Source organism: Chelonia mydas, chromosome 6 (assembly GCF_015237465.2).
Source record: "Chelonia mydas isolate rCheMyd1 chromosome 6, rCheMyd1.pri.v2, whole genome shotgun sequence".
Classification (NCBI taxonomy): domain Eukaryota; kingdom Metazoa; phylum Chordata; order Testudines; family Cheloniidae; genus Chelonia; species Chelonia mydas.
In genome coordinates, this window is record NC_051246.2 from 54,081,029 (window position 1) to 54,096,354 (window position 15,326).

The following is a 15,326-nucleotide window of genomic DNA, read 5'->3' on the forward strand; positions in this document are numbered from 1 at the left end:
GGTGATATGATTTGCACAAGGTCACACAGCAAATCAGTGTCTGAGCCAGGAACAATATTCAGAATTCCTGACTCCTTATTCATGCTCTCTAGCTATTAGCTCTGTAGGCAGAGCGACAATGTGGTCTAACTTCTGGGAAGTGTGTGATACAGAAAACAGGTAGGATCAAATATCCATGATAAAGTTACACAGTGTGCTGCATCCACATGGATTCAATCTTTCACCCGACTGAAAATATAAAATATATTATAAGCCAAACCAATAAAAGGTCATGTTTTTTAGTGACACCTCTTGTGGTTTTGCCCTCTTTAGAACAGCGTGTGTGAGAGCAGGACATCTGAGTGGGAGAGGGCTGCAGTCCTATAGCAATCTCGCTGTGGGGAGGATGTGCAGTAAAAAAACCCAAGGTATTTCTGCAGTAATTTCATGCATAGCTGTTCAATATGTAAATGGCTGTGATAACATCTTTGGTGATGCTGATTTGCAGTGTTCTTCAATTCTTTTAATGATGCTTTAATCGGACCCTATAGGGAGTAAACTCCTCTGTCCCACAGTCTGTTTGTATTATGCTGTTTGATCAGGTGCTAAGTATTGTCGTTTTTTAGATGATTGCTTTTCTGAGTGGTGTAAGGAGTTTCCATCAGGATCAATCTTCCTCTACTTTTTCATGACTAGAAGAAAAGGAGTAGTAGTGGTACCTTAGAGACTAACCAATTTATTTGTCTCTAAGGTGCCACTAGTACTCCTTTTCTTTTTGCGAATACAGACTAACACGGCTGCTACTCTGAAATTTTTCATGACTGAAAGGCATAATGAAGCTGCTAAAATCATCTTCCTTGCCCGTTAATCTGACCACAGCACCTCACTCTTTGAATCCTTCCACTGGCTCTCCCTGACACCCCCTATTAAGTGTACATTTCCTGTCCTCCCCTTCAAGGTCCTTCACATCTCTAACCCGCCCTTCTTGTCTCATATCACATGGCCATCTCACTGCCTCTACTCCACTAACAAAGTCAGGCCCCTGGGACTGGATTAAGTCAATTGTGGATCCCAAGCACACTATGACAAAGGGGTCCCTTTTGGCCCCACCCCCGACTTGTAATGGAAGTCATAGGGTGCCCTCCCACCTTTCCTGGAGAGGCCTGGACAGCAGTAATGGGGCCCTTTTCCTCCCCAGGAGTGGCAGCCGGGACTCTCTTCGACCCCCTCTCCTCCAGAGAGGCAGAGCTGGCAGCAGAGGGTGTCCTCAGTACTTAACACAGTGTATCTGCTTTTGTGGGTGGAATAGGCTCACCTCACTTTTCTCCTCCTGACACACACAGTGTCCCCTGCTGGGATGGGGTTGGCAGGAACTCCCTTGAGAAGTGGATCTTGGAGTTAGCACCCCATTGAAATTTACTACACTCCCCTGCTTCAAATCCCTCAGAACCCATTTCTGTCATGACAACTGATAGGAAATTCATTAATTTTGGCTTGGTTAAAGGGCAGATGAGGAATAAGTGACACTTTATCTACTTGGAATAGTTAACAAGTATACAGATATATAAAAACTGTATCTTTGTATGTCACATGTTTTCTTCGGGGCAGGAACACAGGGGAACATGTCCTTTGTTCAGCCTGATTGGAGCTTTTAGGCACTTATTCAGTAGTAATACATCCTGTTTATATAGCCTATAGCAGCATTTCTCAAACTGGGGTTCATGAAGGTACTCCAGGGGGTCCATAGGCCCCACTGATCAACTCCTCCCCCTCCTTGGCATGCAGGAGGCACTGGGAGGGTAAGGGAGGAGGGGGTGGAAAGAGGTGGGGAAGAGGAGGGGCAGGAGTGGAGCAGGTCGGGAAGAGGTGGGGTGGGGCCTTGGGGGAAGGGGTAGAGTCAGGGTGGGGCCTGGGGCTGAGTGGGGAACTTGGGGGTCCACACATTTTTAAAAAAATCAAAATGGAGGTCGTCGGGTTGCTAAAGTTTGAGAATGCTAGCCTATAGAATAACAGTGAGGCTCCTTAGAGGGAAAAATACAGCTGCATGATTTTAGCTGTACACTCTGATTTGTCTCTAAGGTACAGAAATGTGGGTTACATTAATTTGTTACACATATTTAGCACCACTTATTTAAAGGTCTTGATGGGCATTAAGTTAGACTCACAACACTCCTGTGAGAGAGGCATTAATTATACCTTTTTATAGGTAAAACGGAGGCATAGAGCTAGTATGACAGTTTAAGGGGGAGGGATAGCTCAGTGGTTTAAGCATTGGCCTGCTAAACCCAGGGTTGTAAATTCAATCCTTGAGGGGGCCATTTGGGATCTGGGGCAAAAATTGGGGATTGGTCCTGCTTTGAGCAGGGGGTTGGGCTAGATGACCTCCTGAGGTCCCTTCCAACCCTGGTATTCTATTATTCTAAGTAGCAGCCCTGTTAGTCTGTATTCCCGAAAAGAAAAGGAGTACTTGTGGCACCTTAGAGACTAATGCATCCGATGAAGCTAATGCTGTAGCTCAGGAAAGCTTATGCTCAAATGAATTTAGGTTTCAGAGTAGCAGCTGTGTTAGTCTGTATTCACAAAAAGAAAAGGAGGACTTGTGGCACCTTAGAGACTAACCAATTTATCTGAGCATAAGCTTTGTTAGTCTCTGAGGTGCCACAAGTCCTCCTTTTCATAGAGCTATTAGAAGCCCATTCCTGAAGTCAATGGCCCCAAGGATGCAGGTGGCATAGACATTTGTGCACTGGGCCCCTGCTAGCTTAGCCCATTGCAGGCTCAGGGCTCAGGCCAGCTGCATAGTTGTGAAGAGAAGGCACTAAAGGCAGTAGTCCCAACATCCAGCCCTGTGTGTTGGTCACAAGTGTGCAGCTCAGGTACACAGGTTACTTACCAGAAGCAGAACTCTCCTAATGCGTTAGCAACAAAGGGAGGCGTTGTGTGTGTGGTTTTGTTTGTTTGTTTGACAAACTTTGGGCTTGGTCCTGCAAACACGTAAGCACCCGAGTAACCTGAATCGCCTGGGTAGCTCCACCGGAGCCCGTGGGACTGTTTCTGTGCGGAAAAGCGACCCCTGCGTGTGTTTGCAGGGTCGGGGCTCTGTGGCTTTTGGGAGGCGCTGCAGGACTCCGGCTGCTGCACGTGAGCCGCATTTCAGCGGCGCCCTGCCCGGTACCGACTGAAGAGCACTACCGCTAAGCAGAACAAACTGCGGGGAAACCTGCCGCCACCAGAAAACCGCAGAGAAAGCTGGAGAACAACACAACCCACCTATCGCGCGCTGGCTTTCCATTTCTGAGGCTGTCCAGCTGAGCAATGTCCCACAGGAGCCTCAGTGGCTCCAGCTCTCTCCGTAATTAGAGTCCCCGGCGAATTCCTGCTCGCCTTCCCCCGGGTGTGCTCGCCATTTGGGCTCAGACCCTGCCAGGCTCTCAGATGCGGACTCCGTGGAAAGCTGGGAGAGGAGCGCTGCTTTTGAAGTGAAATTCGTTGTTCTGTTGAAAGCATCCAAGATCTGATCATATTAAGGACCCGCCTCCTGCCCCCCTCTTAAAGTCACAAAGCCATAATATTTTGCCTTTCAGTTTCCCCCTCGCGGCGTGCTCTGCTTATCTAAACTCCCACCTGGGAGGCTGGATGCGATTTCAGCACATTGCTGCCAATTAAATGCAGCATTTCAAAATTGTTTGTATTTAGCAACACAAAGTCAGTGACCAGCTCCTTGGCAGGCCAGGCAGGCGCTGTTAAGGGTGAGCTTTAACTGTGCAGACTCACACAGCCCGTGCACGGTGCCCCTCATTCAAATCTTTGGTCCCCTCCCTCCCCTTCAAGTTTCCTCTGATCGGCTTTGTTACACTTGAATGTCTAGCATTAGCTGTGCCGGAGGCAGAGGTGCTCCAGCAGGAAGAGGCATGTGAAACTGTTGCATCTTTTTCTCTCTCTTCTTTTTCTTTCAAGGCCAAAGAACTTAAACTTCCTGAAATAGTTGAATAGAAGCTGAGCGGACTTTTCTTCTTTCCCCAGGAGCTGGAAACTGACTAACAGTTCAAGCAAGGCTCCAAAGCAGAGAGAGAGAGCAGCGGCACACTTCCTCCAGGGGACTCCCTGGACTTTCCCCTCTCCCCCATTTGTCTCTCCTGGGAGGAGCCAGCAAAAGGCACATTGTAAAAATAAAAACTGGACCGGAGCCAGCAAGTTGTAAAATTCTAAGTGGTATTGGCCAGATCGCGGCGGATAAAATAGAAACTCCTTCACTCCCTGATGTGAAAAGTCTCAGGAGAGAGCTGAAACATTTCTAGCAGCGGTCATCTCTTATTTCCTTCTCCAAAAGCCGCGATGCAGCCCTAACTTAACATAAAAAGGGGGTGAGTGTAAAATACACTTTCATTTTTGTCTTTACACTGGCAATCTAAGGTGGTGGGGGAATGCATTGTAATTTATCGTAATGCAAAGAGAGGAGGGGAGATCTCTGAGGAGCTACAGCAGCAAATGGCAATCGTGGATTTCGGATCACAGTGTCAGCGTTTGTCTTGCTTGAACAGGAGATAATCGCAAGGTTGTTGCCGTTAAAACGGTCTCTGGTGTGTTAACAAGATGTTTATCTTGAGAGAGTTTGCAGAAAAGAAGTTTGGGTTGTGTCTGACCTTCTATAAGAGCCATGTGCTTTATATTTTAGGCTGACACTTTCAGCTCTTTGGGTTGTTTTTGTCCATTTGTTAATGATTACTGAGGCATGGGATGCACTGACAGCGAGAGGCTGCTTGATTCAAAACAAAACAAAAAATGAGCAAGGTTTCCATTAACATAAACAAATAAAAATAGAATCTCCGGGCTTTTGATGTCTTTGAAGAGCGAGTCATCTTGAAAACAAAATGCCTCATTCTATCCCTTCCCCTCAGGAGATACAGTAATTCTGAAATTGGGGGTGGGAAAAAGAAATTTTTCTCTAGCTTTTTCGGTTTGCTAAATGAATTTAATTATAATGTAGCCTGTTTCAAAGAGACTGCAGCCATGAAACTGGCAGAAAGCCTGATTATCACTACAAAAGTTGTTTGTTTTTTTCTGCTGCTGGTAATAGTTCACCTTAACTGATTACTCTTGTTATAGTTGGTATGGCAACACCCATTTTTTCATGTTCTCTCTGTGTGTGTGTATGTATGTATATATGTGTGTGTGTGTGTATGTATATGTGTGTGTGTCTGTATCTATATAAAATCTTCCTACTGTATTTTCCACTGCATGCATCTGATGAAGTGGGTTTTAGCCCACGAAAGCTTACGCTCAAATACATTTGTTAGTCTCTTAGGTGCCACAAGTACGCCTTTTCTTTTTGTCCTAAAAGGCAGAGAAGAGAGATCCATCCTCTTTAACACCCCCTCCCTCCCATCTTTTCTCAGTACTTGTGTGAAGTTCATTTGTCTGGCTGTTTTGTGAATGAAAGTGGAACCTTTCTTCTTCCCTAATAATTGCTCAGGGTCTCTGTTCACTGGGAGATTTTTGTAACTGGCTGTTTTTAGTAGACAAAATGTTAATATTTTCACCAGAGTTCCTATTAGTGGAAAGAATCCCAACACCCTTCTTTCCCCAGTTCTCTGAAATGTCCCAGCACTTGCAACTCTTGTCACTTGCCTGGGCTGGGCAGAAATGTAAATGTACATAATGCAGGTTTTGGGGGTAATGCAGTTTATAACTGCCTATACTTTTTTTATTATTTATTTATTTATTTTTGCTGGCCTTCTAATCATATGAGCCCTGTCCCTCGATTTTGTGCATTTTTGTTTGTCAGCAACAAATTCTGAGCATATTTGTAGACAACACTATAATTCTGTGGTATGAAAGGTTTCAGTTATGCTGAACTCACCAGTGTCTGTGGTTCAACACATAATATCTGTTTACAGTGCGTGTGTGTATGTTTAGAGTATATAGACAGTTATGACTTCAGCTAGGTTGCATAAATTCAGCACAGAAATTGATCCACAATCTTTCTTTTCCTATCATAGAAGCCACAGAGAAACTTTATCATAGGCCACAGTGGTATAAACTACTTCTTGGTTAGTTTCATGTCTTCATTGTTCTAATATTTATTCAAGATTTTTCCCTAAAAATCCCCAGACATTCTAATATCTTTACAAATATAAGTCAAATTCTGCTCTCTTTACCCATGTGAGTAACTTCATTAGCCTTGTCTATGTTCAAAAATGACCTGTGACTGACAATGTGTGTGAGCAGTCGGTGCAGCACTGAACATAATCTGTCCTGGTCTGCAGTTGCAGTTAAACCATTTCAACACCAATTCAGCTGTACCTGTCATCAGTACTGGAAACTTCTCATAATACAGACAGTGTTACTGACTTCTGTGTGAGCAGAATTTGTTCCACAACATGTCAGTGCAGCCATCTCTGGGGTGGAACGCACCAATCATTTAAAGGAGTACACAAGAACAATAGGCCATTGAAATTGTTTGGGACTGTCAGGAAGAAATACTTTTATCCAAGTGTTTTGGCAGGGGGAATTTAGTTAAGCAGAATGCATTTACCTGTGCTGGAATTTCCCCAGGACAAGGTGGTTAAACCTTCCTTAAACCTTCGATGTCACCTGAAAAGTGACATGGGCTCAGTTTTGAAAACCTCATTAATTTATTTCTCTCTTCCCCAAACCACTGAGTTTTTCCAGTGCCTTGATTTTGTGTATTAAAGCCCCCTTTTGGGGTAGTGTTGGCGGCAGGTTTTAGGGGCTGGATCTCTTTTTCATCTTTTCTTCCACCCCAGACTTTTCTTTCGTCCTACCTCTTTCGGATGAGCCATGTGCTTGTCTTTACTTATTGCATCTGCCATTTAAAATCAGAAGGAATAGCTTGGCCTTATTAAAATTAGTGTGCTGGGGCTAGGGAAATCTTACCCATTTCCTGTCCTGACTACTGTAAATGAGGATTCCAGGTGAAGTTTTTATAGGCTCATTTGTATGAGACTATTAAAATGCTTGTGTGGTGAAACATATTTTTCAGATGTTAATATAGTTTTACTGTTCCTTTTTATTAGGAGGGAACTATGTAAAATGTCAAATGTTTGGGTTTTCCCCATAACAAACAAGTATATATTTTCCCTGTTTTATTACACTCACCACAATGTTATCCTGGATGTCTGGAGCAAAGTATATCTTGGACAATAACTATAAGGATCCCAGTAATAAATATTTAACAGATCCCTGGTCACTTACAATTTCATGGTTGGTTTCAGAGTAGCAGCTGTGTTAGTCTGTATTTGCAAAAAGAAAAGGAGTACTTGTGGCACCTTAGAGGCTAACAAATTTATTTGAGCATAAGCTTTCGTGAGCTACAGCTCACTTCATCGGATGCATTCCTGGTTGTCGCTATGTTGCTCCCCCTGGCTGCTTGGAACCTCAATAACAGCAGGGATAGAACTATGATCTTCTGCTTTGTGAGCACAGGACCCTATTATGTGAACTAAAGGAAAATCTCCATTAGCTGTCGCAGTGTAGGGCAACAGGGCACACAGTTCCACGATTTTAATTCATTTCCATTAGAGTCCAGTGGTATGTGCAGCCACATGCCAGCTCTTCCATTATACATCATATGGTATGTACATTTGAGGATCTAAAATATGGCAGTAGATTTTGAGATGGAAATAGAGATTTAATTAGATCTTTATTTCTTTTAATCCAGTAAGGAAGAATATCTAAAAGCACTTTTATTCATAGTGTTTGGGCTCAGTTTCCCTGATTAACACCATTCATAAATTTTAAGACCATTATTATCTAGTCTGACCTCTTGCATAATGCAAGCCATAGAACCTCACCCAGTAATTCCTGCATCAAACCCATAGCTTCTGATTGAGCTGTAGCGCGACTCTTAGAAAGGTATTCATAATTTCTTCTCCCAGTGAATGTGTCTAAGAACATAGGAATGTCCATACTGGGTCAGACCAAAGGTCCATCCAGCCCAGTATCCTGTCTGCAGACAGTGGCCAATGTCAGGTGCCCCAGAAGGAGTGAACCTAACAGGTAATGATCAAGTGATCTCTCTCCTGCCATCCATCTCCACCCTCTGACAAACAGAGGCTAAGGACACCATTCCTTACCCATCCTGCCCAATAGCCATTAATGGACTTAACCTCCATGAATTTATCTAGTTCTCTTTTAAACCCTGTTATAGTCCAAGCCTTCAAACCTCCTCAGGCAAGGAGTTCCACAGGTTGACTGTGCGCTGTGTGAAGAAGTCTAGGGTACTACATTTTATATGAAGAAGGTAAATCAGGTTCTCCATTTACTTTCTCATAATACAAGAAAAAGGGGACTTCAGTTGTAATGCTTTTTTGTTACACAACCCATAATTAACATGTGTCACTCACTGCCACAGGATGTCATTGCAGCCAAGATTTTGGTAGGATTGAAAAAGGGACTAGATTTGTATATAGCTAGGCAATAATGCGTTTGCGGTATGTTCAGGTTACAAACCAATCACTAATTGATGGGGTTAGGAAGAAACTTCCCCAGAGGCAGATTATTCCATAATCGTACAGTGTGGGAGTTTCTGGCACCTTTGTTTGAAGTGGCTGGTTCTGGCCACTGTCAGAGACAAGACGCTCGGCTAGATGGATTTGATCCAGTATGGCAATCCCTGTATTCCTAGTCTTCTGCCCATCAATTATGAAAACTTTCAGTTCAGAATGGTTTAACTTGGGACACTGTGGTGGAATTCTTAAAAGAACTGTTGGTACATCAACAGTCAACAAAGCCCATTAGAAAACCTTCTATCGCTCTGTAAAAGCAAATAAAGAACTGGAATGTGGCTATTTACAGTGTAGTTGACAGCTAGCATGGATATCATAATTGCACCCACCCTTCAAGATAAAGCCTCCTCTAAACAGTTTTGTGTAACCAATTCATGGATTATACAGTGTCAGTTCAGATGAGTTCCAAGACTCACAAGGTTGATTTTCAAAACTGAAGGGCCCAGTAATAAAAAGCTGTGTTGCCGTCACTCACAACATTGGGTGTTTTTCTCGAAGTCCCAGCTCCCAGGGACCCTCAGCTTCCATTTAAAAAAAAAAAAAAGTTTCTAGCTCCTATAGTTGTAAGGAACAATAGTTTGAAAACAAGAACCAAGTCTATCTCACAGGCTCAGAAACCAGACGGCAAGTAATAGAACTCAAAATCGATTAATTTTTTAAAACCTTTTGGTTTTTAAGTCAGTCACATGATTCTTGGGGGGCTTAACTCATGATTTTTGAACATTTAGGATTGTCAATGCTGTTAACCACATAAGCATGGTGGTGTTGTCTACACTAGATGTATTGTCTTCACATTTACCACTGGTGAGAGTGCAAGTGTAGATTTTACACACTAAGCAGCCATGTGCTGTGATCCTGTTCTAGTGTTTGTCTAATGGAGGAAAACGGTCTACTACTGATGCAAGCTGAGAGGTTATCTTTAGTTCAGATGGTAGAGGTCTGTGTTGAAAGTCTTCACTTCAAACAACCCCTGTTGAAAAGCCGTAGGGAGGGTTGTTCTGTAAACAGGGCTTGTACAGCCACTGGCCACATTTTCTAACCCAGGGATAAACAGATGGTGAAAACACCGGTGGCTGATCTGTTCAGGTTCTCCCACTGTTGTTACTACCAGTGGAGCTGCAAAGGTGGGAAATGTTAAGGAAGTGTCCAGTGCAGAAAAGGTTTAATTTTGCCAGATCACTTCTACTTATTGTATGGATGGACCTAAAAGATTTGTGGTTATTTAAATTGGACTAAGTCATGTCTAAAGAGATCTTGCATTTGCTCTAATTAGCATCTCATAGACAATAACATGTCATTAAATTTAACCTGACATGACTTGCTTGCTTTAACCTGTGATGTGGGATTTGTTTTAATTGAATGTGAGCAGTTGATATGTTGAGCAGCTACATTTTTCTTTTTCTTTTTAAAAAAAATCATGTTGCCAGATTTCTTCATAGGCAGAGCAAAGCTCTTCTAATCTTCACAAACTGTTCTGTGTGGCTAGGACAGTACGCTTTGTCTGAATGAATACATTTACATGCTTCCTGGAGTTTTGCTGCAGATGTTACTAGTATCATTGGAGAGAGACTGAAAACAGGATACAGCAGTTGAAAGTTCATGTTGGTTTTTGACTTTGAATACGTAAATGTGCTAGTTATTCCTCAGGCCGGCCAACACCCCAGTCATGCAAAACATGTAGGTCCTGTCTACACTAGGAAGTGTTGTTGCTTACTCGTGGTGCATGAAAAATCCACCCTCTGGAGAGACATAGCTATGCTGACCTAACCCCTGGTATAGACAGCGCTAGACTGAGAGCGGAATTCTTCCGTTGATCTAGCGACCACCTCTCAGGGAGGAGGATTCGTACGCCGACAGGAGAACACCTCCCATCAGTGTGGAGAGTATCTACGGTGATGTGAGACAGTGGCACAGCTGCAGCGCTGCAGCGGTGCCACATTTGAAGTGTAGACAAGCCCTATGTCTTCACGGCCAAAAAAAAAAGTGTGACTTTGCAGGGGAATAGCTGGAGTTAGCAATCTCACGGTAAAATTCAAGCGGAGACAAGGTATAAAACAGTTCCCTCTATGGGTTTTCAGCAAGGTTTGAAGTGAAGACCTTCAGCACAGACCTCTACCATTTGAGTTAAAGTTCCATGTAAAGTTAAACCCCTTAGCGGTAGGCCATTATCCTTTACTGTACAAGCTCTGGAGAGGGACCATGGCACAGCTTTTGTCAGTGTGTTAAATCTACACTAGTACTCCTACCAGTGGTAAATTTTAAGAAAATAAACCTACTGTAGAGAAGGCCTTACTTCTATGGGTAGTAGAATTGCCAGCCCCAAGCATTCAAAAATCATGAATCAGGCCCTCAAAAAGCATGAGGTTAACTTGCTGAAATGAGTAACGGTCAACACCACCAGGGGTTTATCTTGACTAGCTACACTGTGATGGGAGAACCTCAGATGACTGGATGCTGCTAAGCTTGCAGCTTGGCAAAGCTATGAGCAGTGGAGGCACTAAAGCTCTCTGTCTGCAGACTCAGACAGCATTGGTTTGGGTCATGTTTGGAAGGTTACATTAGCCCTAATAGCTAGAACAGGGGTTCTGAAACTGGGGGTCGGGACCCCAAAAGGGGTCGCGAGCTGTAAGCCTCCACCCCAAACCCCGCTTTGCCTCCAGCATTTATAATGGTGTTAAATATATTTTCAAGTGTTTTAATTTATAAGGGGGGGTCGCACCCAGAGGCTTGCTATGTGAAAGAGGTCACCAGTACAAAAGTTTGAGAACCACTGAGCTCAAATGTTCTTTTTAAATGAAATCTTTAAATTTCGCAAAAAAGGATGGTTTAGCACTCCATGTTTCTGTATTCCACCCCTGACCAGGAAAAGGTTTTTTCTTGTCCCTGGCAAATGGTGTGTAGTTTTCTTAAGGCCTGGTACTGGATCTGTATTTATTTCCGTTTTAAAATTTGATTGTATCCTTTTGCCTCAGGCTGTAATCCGTTTTGTATTGTGGTTGTTGGTTAGTGAGAAATCTAGTTTGTCTTAATCCAGATTAAATCAATTCACTTCTCTTAAAGTCTGTAATTCAAAAGTGCTTATAATTTCAGGCAGATCTGCTATGTGACTATACGAATGAGTTGTTCTTCTCTAGCACTTTCCACCCAAGCCTTTTAAAATGGTTCTACAAACATTTTAAGCCTCTTGACACCCATAAAAGGTAGGCATTATTTCCCCCATTTTTCAAATGGAGAAACTGAAGCACAGGAGTTAAGTAACTTGCCAAAGATCAGACAGGAAATCTGTGGTAGAGACAGGAATAGAACCTAGTTCTCTTGGTTACTAATCCAGTGAAAAGAAAAGGAGTACTTGTGGCACCTTAGAGACTAACCAATTTATTTGAGCATAAGCTTTCAGTGACTTAATTACAACATCATTCTTTCCCTGTATGCTCTGGAGCATGATCTGATCTCTTTGGCTCAAAACTAAGCTAACTGGTCATAAAGAAACTCAGCTTTTTATTTTCTTAGAATTTTCATAAGGAATTTTAGTGCTCATAGTACATGTGTGACAAACACCTATTTAACACCATAGGTTCCAAAGAGGCCTCTGTGGTGTCAGAAATAGAGTGGGCCTTTTCAAACTGTGGTGGGCTGCAGGCAAAGGTTTTCTTATGCTTCAGTTCTCAGACTGTTCCCACCACCCCCACCAAGTGTCTTGCTTGGAGTTTCAGGTGTGATTCAGCCTCAACAGCTCAAAGCAAAAGTCACTGGAAACCACTGAGTTTTTTGGTAACCTTTGCATGGTTTTGCTGTCAAATCATAACTGGGCCCAGGTTTGAGAGAACTTTCACTGAACTTGTTTAGAGGCTATAATGAAATCTATCACCGTGGAAGTTTCCTGGCAAACACCGGAGAGATGGTTGCATCCAGTGGATAGGGCCCTGGGTTGGGAGACTTGGGCTCCATTGCTACCTCTGCTGCTCACTCATCTGAGAGAGTCACTCTAGGGCTCTGTAATTGCATTCCCTCATCTGTAAAATGATATCATGAGTCTTGCCCTCCTTTGTAAAACACTTTGGGATCCTTGTGGAGTGCTAAGGATGAACATGTCACAAAACTGTCTGGATCCCTCGGGAGGGATGATTTACCGAAATGAGAGGGGCTGCAAAGCACAATATAGAATCATAGAGTATCAGGGCTGGAAGGGACCTCAGGAGGGTCATCTAGTCCAACTCCTGCTCAAAGCAGGACCAAACCCCAATTTTTGCCCCAGATCCCTAAATGGCCCGCTCAAGGATTGAACTCCCAACCCTGGGTTTAGCATGCTAATGCTCAAACCACTGAGCTATCCCAGGACTCATATGAGGGGTTCAAGTACATTCCAAGACTGTGTTTTGAACTTTGTTACAACTCCCATCCACAGTCGCATCATTGCTTTTAGATCGGGGTGAGATGGTGGGGGAGATAAGCAGAGGTACATGTTTTCCTCTGTGTTATAATTTGGAGATGTCATCAGCTTTGAGTTAGTTGAGCTTCCGGGCTTTAGTCCAGCTAAACCTGGCCTTCTTTCACATTCTTTAATAATTAATTTTTGGTATTTAATTATAGTACATGTGTCTTGTCTGGGTCATGAAGCCTGTGCTTTGTGTTTCCTGCATTCTTCTCTGTCTTTTGCTCTGAAGTCCAGCTGGCCTAGTGTGGCACGTAGGGTTTTAGTCTTCTGTATTCCCCTAGCTGGGAGCCTGAGACTTCTCAGATTTTTGGATCTGAGGAATGGTGAAGCAGCAAGTTCAGCCTTCTTGTTGGGGGCAGCAGAGGGGAAGAGCTGGAGGCAGGGAATCCTGGTTGTATCACCCCTCCTACTTGCCGCTGTGAAACTGCATGCAGCAGCAGTTGCTCTGGCACTTTGGAAGGGAATTGCCTTTGTACATGTTCTTGACCAAAGGTAGGGACCTACAACAACATGCATTAAAAGGGGAGTCTGATATTGTCATTTTGTAGGTCTTGAACTTGGATATTTTCTTATATAATTGTTTGTTTTACTACTGCTGTACCCCTGGCAAGACACTAACTTCACAAGCACCTAAACCAGTTCTTGTATACAATCCAGTTCTCTCTCCCCTCCCCCAGTAGTTTTGTTTTTCAGCATACAGATAATTTTATGAGCATGTTTGTTTTAAGCAAATGATGACTAGAAGCTTCAGTCCTCACCTTCCAATTTGCTTGTGTTACTTTTTGGGGGCTTTTATTGCTGTCAAATAACTTTCTAGGTGAAATCAGAACTAACCCGGAGGATGAGATGTCAGTTATGTGGGTGGGGTGGTGTTAGTACAGTACAAGTATTTTCAAACGAAACATAGTGGCAAGTGTGACTTGTGAACAGGGCTTATCATCTGGCTATCCTTTTTTTTTTTCCTTTTATTTTAAATTTGAGAGGGAAGTGACAGCATTTTTTTGAGGGGCAGGTTTTAAATTTTATTTTGTTTATATTAGAGTAAAAATGTTTGTTAGCTTAGGTTTGGTATCAAAGCCCACACTTAAAAAGCTGATTTTGACAGACTGAAAACAGTGAATCTCTTTCTAACAATAATGATTTGTTACAGCAGCAGTTGCCTGTTTTCATTATGTTGTTTCATTCAGGGTCTACACTAGCAAAATATCTACTTGCAACTTGGGTTAGCTGAGGTGCAATGGAGTGGTGGCATTAGCTCCAACACCTCAATGGGGAAGGTGATGTTCATACTCGTCCAGCTGAAGTTTTCTGCTTTGCAAATTGGTTTTCAACCAGCATTGCAAACGTGAGCCATTGACATATGACTTTGCAGTGGTTCAGCAACACCGGCAAATAGTGCTGGTAAGATGGCAGCTGGCCATGAGGAAAGTTTTCTTCCCTCTCATGTTTAATCCTATTCTGATTTTGTGGAATAGAAACAGGATCAACCCTAACATAGTCCTTTACTTACAGTGTAATGTCTTTAACTAAATTCATTAATTCCTTGAACTAGAGTTTCTGCTCACAGAATTTACACGCTTTACTGGTTTTACCAGCAAAGTTGGTGACTAAGGGTATGCCTACACTGGCAGAGTTACATTGCTGGCAGTTACAGTGCCACTCAGAGAGTGCTGAAGGGAAACCGCTGTTGTGTGGTCACGCTGTCAGCTGTCTGCGCAATAGCGTGTTCACACTTGCGGCACTTGCATCGGTATTTGGAGCGGTGCACTCTGGGCAGCTATCCCACAGAGCATCTCTTCCTCTTCTGCTGCTAAGAGTTGTGGGAAGGCAGAGGGGGGTCATGGGGCATCCTGGATCCTGTCCCAATGCCCCATGATGCATTGCTTCTCATCCCAGCAATCTCTGTGCTTCCGTCCGCATTTGGTGCCATCTTTCAACTGTTCGTATACGGCGTGCTCTGCCTCTTCGGTCTGCAGGAATGGATCGCGCACTGTTGACCAATATGCTGCTCGCTCTCACTAACACGTCACATGTGGCAGAGAAGTTTTCCTTAAACTACAAAGGCAAGAGGAGTTCCACATTGATCTCACCACACGTAGTAGCTACGACATGAGATTGCTTGTGGCATTCATGGAGGTGCTGACCACAGTGGAATGCTGCTTTAGGGCTTGGGAAACAAGCACCGAGTGGTGGGATCACATCGTGATGCACGTCTGGGATGACGAGCAGTGGCTGCAGAACTTTCGGATGAGGAAAGCCACATTCATGGGAATGTGTGATGAGCTTGCCCTAGCCCTGCGGTGCAAGGACACGAGAATGAGAGCTGCTCTATCATTGGAGAAGCGCATGGCAATTGCACTGTGGAAGCTCGCTACTCCAGACTG

The 15,326-nt window shown here is 43.5% G+C and overlaps 1 protein-coding gene across 5 annotated transcripts in view; it reads left to right on the forward strand.

Moving 5' to 3' along the window:
- The first annotated feature begins 3,703 nt into the window (after window positions 1–3,703).
- PRR5L (proline rich 5 like) overlaps window positions 3,704–15,326 on the forward strand; it is a 71,192-nt gene continuing 59,569 nt past the window's right edge. The window contains exons 1-2 of one of the 5 annotated variants that reach the window (XM_007055238.4): window positions 3,704–3,728; window positions 4,003–4,343. The gene's annotated coding sequence lies outside the window, so the exon portion shown is untranslated. The other 4 variants (XR_006291657.1, XM_037900057.2, XM_043549028.1 and 1 more) reach the window with 4 other exon arrangements.